Source organism: Magnolia sinica, chromosome 7, assembly GCF_029962835.1.
Source record: "Magnolia sinica isolate HGM2019 chromosome 7, MsV1, whole genome shotgun sequence".
In the NCBI taxonomy this organism is placed as follows: Eukaryota; Viridiplantae; Streptophyta; class Magnoliopsida; order Magnoliales; family Magnoliaceae; genus Magnolia; species Magnolia sinica.
In genome coordinates this window covers 80,989,184-81,004,760 of record NC_080579.1, presented here as the reverse complement: position 1 = coordinate 81,004,760, position 15,577 = coordinate 80,989,184, and positions in this window count along the sequence as shown.

The following is a 15,577-nucleotide window of genomic DNA, read 5'->3' as shown; positions in this document are numbered from 1 at the left end:
AGTGGCCCACATAAACATTATTATATACATCATGGCAAAATCATTAATCACATCGAGCCTTAAATACACAATAGGTGGGCCCTGCACCCGGGCCTCAAATACATCACATGGGCCTCTCATATACATCACGTCGGGCCTCGCCAAAGGTCATGAACACATCACCGTGGGCCTCCTCACGTGGGCCATATATACATCATGTGGGCCTCGCTAAATGGGCCACAAATACATCATAATGGGCCTCATATCTGTGCCACATATACATCACTATGGGCCTCATAACTGGGCCTCAAATACATCACGATGGGCCACAACTCATGGGCCTCAGATATATCACAATGGGCTGCATGATGTGGACAGCTCGGATCAAACACGTACATCACGTGGGGGCCACATGAATGGACGGTGTGAATATATAACATATATATCACGGTGGGTCCTACATCCTGATGGACGGTGGGAGCTTGGATTACATCTGAAATTATTTCAATAGTGGCAGGTGCAACATGTGTATCACTGTACACTATCATAGGGGTACATGGCTCACTAATGTGATCAGCACAGTCCAAACATCGCCTAGGTAAATCGGCACCATCCAAACATTGTCCATGTAAACCAGCGCCATCCAAACATTGGCCAGGTGCATCAACACCATCCAGACATTGCCCAGGTGCATCAGCACCATCCAAGCATTGTCCAGCACCGTCCAGCACATCTGGACGGTGTGGATGAAATAAATACATCAAGTGTGTGACCCATGTGGCAAAATAGGTGGATGGCTTGGGTCTAAAATACATATATCAGGGTGGGTTTCCTCGTGATGGGTAATCCCATAGTCACACGTGTCGCATGTGTGTACAACACATAGCGTAAGGTGGGGTCCCACGTCAGTTTGGATGGATGGTGTATACAAAACATACTTCAAAGTGGGCCCCTATGAACAGACGTCATTGATGAAACCCATACATCGTGGTGGATGTCCACGTGGCATCATGGTGCATCCCACAGCACCGTCCAAGGGACGGACGGTGCAGATGCTAAATACATACATCTAGGTGGGTCCCACGTGAGGCACACCATACATATATATATATATATATATATATATATATATATATTATATGATTATATATATATATATACTGTTTATAACAAAACAGCGTCCAGCCCTCTGAATGCAAATACATTTTTTTAAAAAATAAAATAAATAAATAAATTGAGGTGGGTCACACCCTGTTGTACGGTGTCTCACCCATCAATGTGGGTTCCACCATCCAGTGGTGTGGACGATGTGGATAAACCACATACACCACGGTGAGTCCCACCATCCAGTCATCTGGACGGTGCAGAATACAATACATACATCAGTGGGTCCCACGTGGGGCCCACCATAACGTTTATCTACCATCCCATCTGTTGGTAAGGTCATATAGAACCGTACGAAGAGGAAAAACAAATTTCATAATGATCCAAAACTTCTGTTACCCAAAAAGGGTTTCAATGGCAAACGTTCAATCACACTATTCCCTGTGATGTGGGCCACCTGAGCCCACATACTGCTGTTTTATGGGGTGACCCACTGCCAGAAAGAGGGCTCGCCAAATGCACGGTGTTGATTTATGGCACACATCATGGTGGGGCTGTAGTGGGGCCCACGAACCCTACGTCCAGGCAGCGGATGCTGCTTGCTGCAGCGTCCTCTGGACGCTGACAGCAACAGCATCTTAGTGTTTGCTCGTTGTTTTTTTTTTTTTTTTGAATGTTTTCTCGGGGTTTTTTCTAGGTGGGGCTTGCATCCGAAAAATCCAACCCACTAGTTGGGTTCTATGGCTCATGATGGACCAAACGAGCCCAATATACAGCATGTTTTGGTGTACCAAAACATCAAAGTAGATTTTAACAGTCAAAATACTATTTTCTAAGATACGGCCCGCCAGATATCTGGATTAACTTCATTTTTCGGCTCAACGCTTAAAATGATCTAGAGAGTGAGATGGACGACGTGAATTAGACCCATACATCAAGGTGGGGCCTACACGAACAACCCTCTCCAAAGCTTGTTGAGTCAAGCTAATATTTTTTTTTGTTTCAATTCACGTCCAGTTCACATTCCATGGTGTAGCAACGTCCAGCGTCCCTGGATGCTGGACGGTTTCCATACAACACAATCTCAAGGTGGGCCCCCACCTACTAGATGGCTTGAGTAAAATACATGCTTCATGGTGGGGTCCATCCGGGTGGGCCACACGGCCACATCATCATCACACACAAAAATAAAAAATGAAAGAGAGAGGGAGAGAGAGAAAGAAAGAGGCAAGTGATGGAGGAACACCGGCACTATGGCCTCTCCCTTCCATACATCACAACATAAATCAAGTGGGTCTCATTACATGTGGGCCCACCGATCAAAAATCAACTATGGAGATTACCTCTCCACCAAAATGAAAGGTCTAGATGACCTCTTTAAATCTAGAAAGTAAACATCATGATGAGGTTCATGGAGATTGGCCCCATCATGGAATGATCATGAGAATCATAGTAGGTCATCAACCACATCTAGGGTCCAAAGTGAGATCCATACCATCAATCGGTAGCCCCACTTGGCCCATCGTAAAAACATGAAATCTATGCCTATAAAACACTCACCGTTCGATCTTCTTGGTCCGATGGAACGCCGATCTCCTTGTGTCTCACTTTGATGGAAAGCGATGAGGGATGAAGGGCTAGGATGATAGATTTTGAGTAGGAAGTGGACCACACACATCTCACTTTCTCTTTTGAAAATGCTTGGATGTCCACCACTTTAGTGTTGCTTGGAAAGTGTGTTGAGAAAGAGAGAGAATGGGAAGTTGTAAGAGAGGTGATGAGTGTGAGTGATGAATGTGAGGTGATAGTTGTACTTGACATGTATGGGTGTGTAAGAGAGAGAGAGAGAGAGAGGGGGAGAGAGTTGACTTTGGGGTTGCTCTTGTACTTGACATGAGGTGATTATTGATTGATGGGACATGATGTAGAGATTCTCTTGGGATTGCAAATGTGCGGTGTTTTTTCTCGAACTGAATGCGAGCCCACATCTCCTGGCCTGGGTATCGAATCTAGGCGGAAGACGTGGTGTAGGAACCGCGGCGATGACGCGGTCGCACTGGTACAAGTCTCGGGTCGGGCCGACTCTGGAATATGGGATACGACTCGGGGTTGCGCGCAACTACCGATAAAAGATCGCGGGTCGATGAAATTTGACCAGGAGGACCGCGGAAGCTTAAGGAACAGTACGGGCTAGGATAATGGTCTTACAATGGCAAATAACGAAGGTATGGACCAAAATTCTATGGATGGTGATCCATTGATTCATTATCTTTCAGAAATAATGGAAGCTTTCCACCGGGAGAGTCAGTTGACCATGCAAAACTATAGGAAACTCTCGACCGTCTTGCAGATGCGTTAATTCCGCCTCGAGCCCTAGGTGATGCTCAACCGCCCGTGGTTGCTGTACAGCACAACCCCGATTTCCTTAGAGCACTACCAGTGGTGAATCATAGGGCTAATGTGAGTTTTAATGACGAAGACCTCGATGATAGCTTTGCCCAATGACTAGTCCATGGAGGAGATCGTCTAGATCGTGTTGAAAGAGACTATCGAGGTAAGGCCGAACTTCCTAGTTTTAATAGATTATTATGTATAGAAGATTTCCTTGACTAACTTGCCGAAGTATAACAATATTTCGATTACATGGATATGTTAGAGCATAAAAAGGTGAAGTTGGTAGCTTTCAAATTAAAATCTGATGCTTTTGCATGGAGGGATCAATTACAACTCTCACGTGCCCGACAGAACAAGGCACTCATCTCATCATGGTCACGGATGACACGCCTTCTTCGATCACAATTCCTCACTAGTGATTACGAGCAAATATTATTCCAACAATACTAAAATTGCCTACGGGGGAATCAAACCGTCACAGATTACACTGAAGAATTCTAGCAGTTAGCAACATGAAACAATCTGTCAAAACCAAAATCACAGAAGGTATCACGATTTATAAGTGAGTTACAATCGGTGATTCAGGACCAAGTTTAGATGCACCCAGTCAGGACCGTGGATGAAGTAGTTCAGTTGGCAGATAGGACAGAAACACAACTTGTAAGAGTTCTTATTCTGCCTTACCCTTCAACTCGGCCCCCTATAACACGTCCCACTCAGGATTCAGAACTGACACGAGGAAAAGAACTAGTAGCAGTACATCTTTAACATTTTGTCACCAGTGGGAGCAACCCATCTAGGCTTTAATGCCCCACAACCCACTTGACCATTAATGAATGGGGCACTGAAGGTGAGGCCGCAAAAGAAGTCCCTGACTTTGATAGAGATGGACAAGGCACTGAGGAAGGGGCACATGGCGAAGAATGGATGGGCGGGGACCGTAGCGAATCTCTAGTCGTGAGGCGACTAATGTACACCCCATGAAAAGAATTACATCCACAACGACATAATATATTCCGCACGCGATGCACCATTAACAGTGAGGTTTGTGATGTGATCATAGATAATGGTAGTAGCGAGAACATCGTCTCAAAAGTGATGGTGGACAAGTTACAGCCACCTATGACAAAACATCATTCCCCTTATTTAATTGGCTGGATTAAAAGGGTGAAAGAGACCAAAGTAACTATACAATATACTGTCTCATTTTCAATTGGTTAAACTTATAAAGATCAGATACTTTGTGACGTCGTAAACATGAAAGCATGCCATATGTTACTTGGTAGACCATGGCAGTCAGACCGTGATGCGACCCACCGAGGACGAGACAATATTGTTTACGTCTATGGTCGAAAGATAATCCTCGCCCCTATTGCACTGGAGAAACATCTCGAAGCTTCTAAAGTAGAGGGGAACTCCCTCTTGACCATTCGAGGTTTCGTGGAGCAATCCAAGGAAGCCGACGAAGTATACGTCGTAGTAGTAAAGGGCGAGGAATAGAAGCCCTTAGACATTCCTCCAAGTTTAAGGTCTTTCCTGAACGAATTTAAAAAAGTGTGGCTTAAAGATTTACTCGATGGATTGCCCTCATAAGGGACATCCAACATCACATAGGCCTTGTCCCTAGGGCTAGCTTGCCCAACCGCCCTCACTGTTAGGTGAGTTAGAAAAAATGTCAAATCTTGAAGGCAAGAGTGAAGGAACCGATCGATACTAGTCAAGTTAAGGAAAGCATGGGTACATGTAATGTGTCAACTCAAGAGCCTAATGCCAAGTACAAGAAAATGGCTAATAAACATCGGTGTCAGAAGTTATCTCAGAATCATGAGCCAAGTTCCTTGAGTAACTCAAGGATGAATTTTTTTTTTTTTTTTAAGGGTTCTGATGTAGAACATGTCAAAGATAGATTCCTAGCATGGTTGGACCAAAAGAAGGTGAACCATAAATTGATCATAACTTTTAATCTGGGTATCGTTACAGCACACCAGACCAAGTATCAAGAATCGAAGCAACACGAGAACTTGAGGACGAGTTCTTTTGAACTAGAGGGGACTGATGTAGAGTGGATAGCGGACACTTTCATGTCCAAGATGGATCAGAGAAGGCCCAATCGGAGGTAGAAGTCATCAAGACCGCCAAAACCTTAAAACAGACATATCTCGCAAATCGGAATGAGTTACTTGACGTACCATATATGATTTTGGGGGAGGACAAGCTACTTTAGCCAACCAACCTACTATGAGGGGTTGGCCCCACCGAATTTACGAGATTCCATCATATCGACGGTCGAATTCCATGTTTAATTTCGTTTTTACTATAAATAGTAAATTTTAGTTTGATTATCACTCTTCATCCGTTTAGCTTTAGGAGTTGTGCCCAACATGAAAAGTGTTTAGAAAAATTAGGAGAATAACATGGTTAAGCCACATAGGACACTTACTATAAATAGAAAATTTACTATTTATAGTAAGTTACGAATTTTAGGGAGTTTTAGTTTTAGTTTAATTCTTAAACTTATTCCAAATCTTGGTATCTCTATTTAAAGGGTTGTATAGTCATTTATTTCATCAATCAATATTCAACAAATTTAGTTCGACTTTCTAGAATTATTTCTAGTTTCTATTTTTCCTCTTGGATTTGAGAATTTCTATGAGGAGTCCAAAGAAGCTTCGTGGATTCAAAGTAGTTATCCCCCTGAGGAAGATGGTGATCGACTTTATCACATTCATCCCTGCGTCACAATCTCGATATATAAATGCAGTGCAGCCACGATGATATGTCCAAGAGGGCCATCTTCTTCAAGTACTTTGAAGATTCCTAATCGACACCCAGGCCCTATGTGACTTAAGAAACCAGCTTTAGGTAAAAACAACCCGTTAAAGAAGTTAACAATTTCAAAGAGTAGGGTTGGAATCGGGGATATCTGACCCTTCCTTTTGTATAAAAAGGGTGTCTGGTCTTCCTTTTCCTTCTCACATATCTATCAAGCCGAGTTCGCATCCCACTCAACACGTTCCTAATATATCTGCACTATAAACTCGCATTTCTATTTTTCTTCTTTTGCACCTTTTTATTTCTTCATTGCATTCACCTACGTTGAGTCATTTGACTCCATGAGGTAAGGTTAGTATTATTTTTTGGCTCGTACTTCCCCTTGTCGGTTATCCCAAGTATAACTAAACATATTATGCTAAAATTCTCATGAATCTCTATAAAAATCATAAAATCCCGTAGAGTAGAGACTGCACGCTGTGTAGGCAGAAGAGAGTGCCTAACTCCTTCCTTTTCTATTACCAAGACCCTTACTTAGAATCTAAGATTGCAAATTGATGTAGAGCGGGTCACGCACAGTTTCATGGCAAAGATGGATCAAAAAATGCCCAATCAAAAGCGGAAGTAATCCAGACCGTCTAGACCTTAAAACGGACGTATCTCACAAACCAGAATGAGTTATTCGATGTACAATATGATTTTGTGGTGGGACGAGATACTTTAGCTACCCAACCCTGCTATGCCGAGTTGCGCATGCCAAATTTGTGAAATACCATCAGATTGACGGTCGAATTCTTATTTTAATTTCGTTTTTACTATTTATAGTAAGTTTTAGTTTGAGTATAACTCTTCATATGTTGGGCTTTAGAAGTTGCACCCAACATGAAAAGTGCGTAGAATATTTAGGAGAATAGCATGGTGAAGACAAATAGGACACTTACTATTTTTGGCCGAAAACCATGTGCACTAGTAGGAATCATGACCGTCAATAAATAGTAAGTTTACTATTTATAGTAAGTCACGATTTCTAGGAGTTTTAGCTGTAGTTTAATTCTGAAACTTCTGACATTGCTTAGTATCCCTATTTAAAGAGTTGTACACTCATTTATTTCAATTATTAATCGATTTATGAATTTTCTAGAATCTATTTTTATTTTTCTTCTTTTTTCCTTGTGGATTCGAGAAGTTTCTGTGAGGAGTCCACAGAAGCTCTGTGGATTAATTAGGAGTAGTTATCCTTGAGGAAGACGGTGATCAACCTCATCACATTCATCCCTGCATTACAAATCAACTCCAGGAGTGACTTAAGTCAAAGAATTTTACGATTCCTTGACCCTAAGTGATTCTATGGTTTTTAGCCGACCATAGATTCTAGGCTTCATTTCGCTGGTAGCGACTCCAAAAATCAAACACATCTATACATCAATTACATACCTAATTTGTTGAATTTGTAAGTAGAAGTGAAAGCGACTGCGGTTATGTGGGTGGCACTCACAGAATGGTGACTCTACTAGGGATATCTTAGCCACTGGCTAAGGTCCAACTTAAAATACAGAATTTTTTGATATTTTTTACGGATTATATAATTTTAACAAGTTACCTTTTTAGTTAATATTGGCCTTGTTTTACTTTTATACACTATTAACTAACAGTCTAGTGAATATTGATCCTTGACTAACTCACTAATCCGCTAACACTCCAATGAATACTTGGTCCTAGTTACTTTCATGCATTTGCTTTCTACACTCCAGTGAATATTGTTCCTATTTACTTTCTTGCCTTTACTTTTCATTATTCCAATGTATATTAATCATCCATTTACATTTTTGTATGCAATTTTCATTTGTATTTGTTTAGTATAACGAAAAGTTTTTTATTTTTAAAGCAAAATAAAGGGGAAGAAAGCAAGGTGAGAAGAATGGAAAGTGAAAGGCCATTCCTTCACAATTGGGCCTAAAAACTGTCTAGGGGTTCGACATCCCTCAAAATCTGTGTCGAACTTTCAAAGCATCATCCACACTCATGCGCAAGCCACCATGTCTGTCCAACGAAACTTTTTGAGCCCTTCACCTCCTCTTGACTGTAACGTCTCCGAAAAATCCGTACAAAGACCCGAGTATCACCCCAGGCAGAAATCACTAAGGATCGAATTCTGTAGAAATTAGGCGAAAATTAATTAAGCACTAAACTATATAAATCGGAGAATTAGCTCAAACCACTTTCTATATGAACTGTAAGACCCAAAACTATTAGAATCACTAACTTCACATTTCCTAAAAACCTAGGATCCGTCTCAAAACCCAGTTGTTCCTGGGAACACATTGAAATCCCGTATCGGACCTGGACTGTACGTCGAAAGTTCGATCACTATGAAACTATAAGGTTATGACCACCTTATTGGGCTTGACAACCATCACGGGAATCGAGTCCAAATAATATCCAGAAATGCACAACTAGAGCCCTGAGTAAAGTGTATGAGAAACGCGAATATCCTTAGAAAATGAACTCAAATTTAAGTGAATTGGACCGTTCACTTGCGGGCGAAATTAAAGACTTTAGACCGTCAGATTCTGACCAAGCTTTAATCATGGATCAGGGAAATTTTCCTGCACATGTCAGTATACTTGTGGCCCTGATAGAGTGACAATGACCGTTGAATTGAAACAGGTCCTCCACAGTCGATCCACTTATCTGATCAGACCAAGATCATAACCTGGTATAGATCCATTGTCAGTGAGCTTTCTTTAGACCATATAAGAGCAATGGACCTCTAGATGAGCTCCGTTGGCCCGAAACAGATGCCTTTTGGCTATAACCTATTTATATCATGGCCTTGGGGCCATTAACATCATTTCCGGGCCTATATAATGCCCTAAACCCACCCCTCTCTCATTCCATACGAATTTTCTCTAACCCTAGGAGAGAGAAGAGAGAAAAGAGGAGAAAAGAGTGAGGAGAAGAGTGAGAGATTAGGAGATTATTGCTGGGATTCACTCCCACCACTCCATGTACCGAATCATCTCTCCCGTGTTACTACACCGTCAAATCCAACTTCGTTTTTGGATAAGAAATCATAACCCTAATCTGTTTTAAGAATTTAAATAGAGAAATCGGTGAAATAGCTAACCTATTTTAATGTTTAGGTAGTCGTGTGCTATAGACAAAGACGTTGGGTATGAACCGAGTTCGTAACAGGCGTACCGACGAAAGGTGCGAACTATAAACATTTACGTTATGGTTTTCAAGGCTTTCAATGTCAGCAATGATTTATGGCTGACTTGTTTACCACCATATGATCTTAGTTACGATGTATTCGATAGATTATACATGTGTGTGAACTATGTGAATATATAATGCATTCCATGTGTTTGTTGAAATGTTTGAATGAAATTACTATCATGATTTGTACTTGCCATGACTATTAATCTAGAATACATGTTTTTTGTATGTATGACAACTCCTTTGCGAAAGGATTTGCTATAATATATATTATAACTAAGCTAGGGCATATATGTAGTAATGTGTAGGTTAAGTGTTTGATAAAATGTCTGAATGAGTAATTATTTGTTGAATTGAAATTATTAAAGGTGTTGAGATAGGATTCTCAACTACCTTATCTATGTGTATAAATTCTTTCATGTAACTTTAATTTCACACACGTGATTTATGTATAAAAATGTATATGTATAGTAGCATGCTTTATGTATTTGATAAAATGCTCAAGTGATTATTGTATTTGGATTGTTTATTAAATGTTGTTATGACTATCACATGTGATTACCTATTGCAATTGAATGCGATTGGGACTACTACATAGTCCAGGCAATTGGTAATGGATCCCGGTTGAGTGGTCGAACTAGATTCGCCACATTGGATACGTTCGATGAATCCGAGTCGTACGATTATTGTCGATAGTGGCTAGGCCACGTGGAGTGCTTACGCGCTCCATGTCGATTAATTCAGCGTGCGCTTGTACTAATCGAACTTGTCAAATAACCCGATTGGCTCATTGTGTGTTTACCATGTATGGACGCTACTGCTTAAATCTAAGGTACCACTTACCAATGTAAAGCCCGTTTAACATTGGTACCACGATCCGTTAAGACTCATGAGCTGGACATGGGGGTATGGGACACTATGGTCGAGCTGTCGGCCTACGCTAGGGTGACGAGCCTCCACGTAGTGACCAGTGAGTAATCCAAACTCGTGAGCCGAATACGGTGGTATAAGACACTATATTCGAGTTGTCGGCCTACGCTAAGGTGACGAGCCTTCCCGTAGTGACCTCGAGTATAAAATACGCCTACGCCCAGGTGACGAGCCTTCCGTAGTGACCTCGAGTGTAAAGTCGTGAACTTGCCTATCCACTGCTATTCAAATCAGGGGTGATGTTGCCTTATGGCTTGCCTATCGTATGTGATTAACTAGGATTGACGACCCTAGATGGATCATCGTTTGGGTAAATGATATAAAGGGAGATACCTTAACTTCCTGAATCTTCTATATGAATAAGCCTAATTAAGTACTTGGTTAACACGACCATGCACCGCACTGCATGTGCTTTGGCAAGGAAGTGCACAGTGGGAGTTGCATGCGCGATCGTGAGATAATGTTGCTGAGGGAGTGTATGTGAGGGCATACATCATTATATCATATCATTCCTACATTAACAAGAGTACTTAGGACATGATTGTTGTACTGCTTTATCATTACTGCTTGACTGAATTGATAACATGTTAACCTTTGCCTTATAGCTCCACTGAGTTGATCACTCACTCCCACTCTGGGACGATATTTTAAAACACCAACCAGACTCTGTTTTAGCTGCAAATGATAGCGAGGCTTACGAAGCAAAGCCTGACTTCTACGACGATGAGGAGGAGTTCTCCTATATGCAGCTATCAGGCGGGTCTATGTAGACCATGTACTGATCGACGGGATTACAGGGATACGAATTAGTTGGACATTACACTTTGTCATTTTGTATATTTTGGAACAAACATGTATATATTCAGCCTGGTGACATGATCATACTCTGGGGGTTTATAACCACTTATATACTTTATATATCTATCACAGTCTTCCGCTTGCTTAATTTAATCATCTCTGGAGTATGATATGCTAATTTAGTGTAATCTCATTCATGTTTAATGCACTAATACAGACAACATTTAATCATCATTATTTATGTAGCATAAGTGATGCGACAGATCTCCGGAGTTGAGCTTTGCTCGATCCTCGATTTTCGGGGCGTTACATTGACTCATCTAGTTCTCCAACCACTCAGCTTACCATTATCCTCCCTTTGGCTCACATGGCCGTCACTCTACAAAGGCTTGAAAAATCTCATGGCCCGCTTCTCCAAGTTGGAGCCACACCAGCAGCTCCTAGCGTACTGATGGAACCACTTAACCTTGGCATCAGTCCCTCAAACCCCACCATGCACATACTTAACCAATTTTAATTGGCTCCCCTTAACGGGAGCCGAATACATTTCCAATATCCTCCTTCCACGGAAGCCTAGATTCCAATTCAATTTCCTTCCCCTAATGGGAGCCATCAACCGGCTCTAGCAAATACTCCTAGCAGGAGCTAGATCGTTGTCCAATTTCCTCCCCCTAACAAGAGTTAACCATTGCCACAACGGGCACATTCCAGTCAATTTAAGCAACCTTCCCCTAACAGGAGATCTTTTTAATTCCAGCCAGAACATTTACTTTTTAGTTAACCTCAACATTTATTTTCCAGTCTACCACAACAATTACCTTCTAGTCAATCTCATATTACATTCTAGGTCGTGATATAATACGAGCTCTTAATTATATTCCAAAGGGAATAATCCTTAATTCTCATGTATAACATAAATAGATCCTTGATTCGTATAAATGAACGAGTCCAAGGAACTTAACATAAATAAATAGCTAAAATAAGCTTAACAATCATATGAAGCTAAGATAATTTAAATGCCCAAGGAGGCAATTAGACTGTATCAGGCTGCAAGATCAATAAAAGAGAGAGAGAGAGACAAGCAACAATCCACTATACAAATAGATTTACGTGGTTCGACAATTTCTCCTACCACACAGTGTTGCTATGAGCTTACACTAGAACAATGATAATTTGAAATACAAGTACGATTTTACGTGCATTGGCTTTGAAGCCATCAATATGGGTTCTATTGGCTCCTCACTAGATAGTATAAAATACCATTCTTTAAAGCCATTGTTCTAGAATTATACTAATCAGATCATCCTAGCCCTGTAAATGTGGCCAATTCGTTAGAACCGTTTGTCTTTTACAAGCCATAGAATGCATGGTTAGAATCATCAAACCAAAACATTACTTGGAATCATAAGCAATACAAAGTGGAATATATTGGATAGATATTTGTTTAAGTGCTCAATCTTAAGTATATCTTTCCATGCTATTGATCGGATTCTTAGGATTGTCTAATTGGCATGATTTTTTGTACCATGGTTTCTCAACATCCGCATGAAGGTAGGAATGTTAGCAAAACCTTACATTTATTATTTAAAATTTATACAAAATTTAACAAGATGTCAGGTTTGGATCGAATGGCAGAGTAACCGTGCTTCGACAGATAAACTTTAGGGGTCATTTGGATGCCAGTAATTTTTTTAGTTGTAAACACATTACACCTGAAAAGAATCTCAAGTGTAATCGGTTTACATGTTGTTCCATTTGGCTTTTAAGTGGTAATTTGTTTACAAGTAAACAGATTGTGTGTTTGGCTAGCCTGTAAACTATTTACAATGAATAAAGTAGGTATTCATACTAGAGAACTTGGGCGGCGAACCTTCCAAAATCTGCAAAAATCACATAAAAAAGACTTGACTTTTTTAGGGCCTTAAGAGGGTATTAAAGCATGCACACACTAAACGAATTGGATGTCTTTCACCCATCACAGTGGCCCCAAATGCAATCTAGAAGTTTTTAATGGTGGTCGTCCCATCCCTCCTTCGTGTGGACCATTTGATAATGAACGAGCTGTTATTTTTAGGGCCATGAGAGAGCATCAAGGGAAGTACATGATGGATAGATTTGATGGACTATACACATTACGGTGGGCCTCGTATAACATGAGTGTACATTAACCATTGTTTTCTAACATATATAATGCCTTGTTAGCTGTAAAGACTTTACCTGTGATCTGAAACATGACTTTTTACCGGGTTTCAGACTACAGCTAAAAGTTGTAATCTGTTTACATCCTATAAAGCCTTTACAGGGAAATACATGCATCCAAACCCTATAATCCCTTGCAACTTAAGGACTTTATAGGCATCCAAACGACCCCTTAGGTCTTGTTGGTTCCAAGTCCTTTCAAATCCAAGTCTAGGGGCTCTTTAGTACCTGGATCATCCAATCAAGTCTAAGTACTTATTAGATCTTTGGACCTTAGTTTTGAGTTAGGCCAAAGTAAATTTGATTTACATGCCAAACAGATCAATGAATGGATTAAATTGCACAAGCGTGTGCCTATTTAGCATATGTATGGTATGTAAAAGGACTCTTTTAGATGCATGTCACTTTACCAAAGCATAACTAGGAATCTTATAAACATCAGCTTCAGACAGCCGAGATGAGCCACCGTTACCACCCGTCTACATACTTTACTCTCCAGTTGCCTGGAAACTCCCACAGACTCTTGATCAGTGTCGTAAACTGCACATGGCTTATCCGTTAGGGGTCAATCAAAAGACCTAACTCTTTGTACTTCCCTATAAATTGCTTCCAAGATGACCAACATCTACCAAGCTTATTCCAACCCTTCCACTGCTTTTATCAATCTAGGCATCCTCTAGTCGATCGAGGATCCAGGGGCAGTGGATGTAGATGAGACATTGCCACAATCCAAAGCTGCAACTAACCTTGAGTCTGGGAGAGCCATGGGAAAACAAGAATACCAGGAGATGGGTTGGTCATAGAGGTCACCTCCTAGACAAGAACCAGGTTCCCCTTAGGAGCAAAATTGAAAATGGCTATCATGCCTACCTCCTTAGTGCTCGACAGGTGATAAGGAAAGATGATGGAACTGAATATGTAGTTCTAGTCCCATTTGCGATTGGGGCATACCCTCTCTGCTTAACAAGTATGAGCAGCAAATATGCCTCCCTAATATATTCTCCCACAAGAGGCTGTTTATGGTGTGAGTGTCCCTCCACCCCTGCCTAGTGTGTTCCTATGTGGAGTTCCACCCCGCATCGTGCAGGGGAGTGTTAAAGTCCCTTGATATATATTGATCACTACAACAAATTTGGCTTTTCTAGGCGGTTAGAACCGCTGGTAAAGACCTAAAAAACTGCCGAAAAAGGTTTTACCGGCAGCCAACATCCTTTTCCGGCACTTTTGTGGGACGCCCCTAAATCGTAAGTTTTTACTGGACCATATATATAAAAAAAGGTCAAAGGCTACAAATAAAATCCGTAGCTATAGATATAAAGCCACGATTATAATCCGTAGTGTTACCGTAACCATTGAGGCCGTATTCATAGCTTTTTAATTATATGGCTACGGATTAATCTGTAGCTATAGAACCTATCGTACTGATAATCATGATGCAGTAATATCATAGGTAACATGAAATAGTGTCGCATTGAGCACTGAATAATAAGATGCCCAATATCCTAAAAGCATACCTATCTCATGATGGGGTCAGATAGAGTGTTATTAGAAGCAAACCTCAATTTGGATAACAATCAAATCAAGAAAAGTCAGCCAATTGCGAACTTCAATGACAAACCTGAATTTTGAATTCTTCATTCCCTTGCCCAGAATTCTTGGAAAGCCTTTTCCCTGCTATTTCTTGACCATTCATCAGCTTACCCTGATAGTAACCATCCAGCAAAATTGGGTTTTGTTTACAATCATGAAGCAGCCTATGAAAGAAACCGTATGCAAAACATAGCTAAAATTCATGGCAAAGTGGAAAAGAGAAACAGAAGAGAGCTCCAATTTCCTAATCCTTAGTTTGCATTAATTTGATGAAAGATTCAGAACCTTCAAAGTCATATAGTTGACTCAGTCCTTGATGCCCTGAATTTTTATTTATTTTTGAGACGGTGAAAATCAATGCCCTGAATTTTTTGAGTTAGATGAGGATAAAGTCCCAGCATTCACTAAAAATCTGTCTACTAATCAGAGATTACGATTGCTGAGACAATATAATTTTCCAAACCTGTAAACATTCAAAAGAGGCCCATTAAGTAACTAAGAATTCTAAATTCAGATCGTTGAAACAATTCTACTCTCTGATTAGGGGAAAATGGATTGAAAGGTGCACCTAAACTTGTGGAACATGTGGATT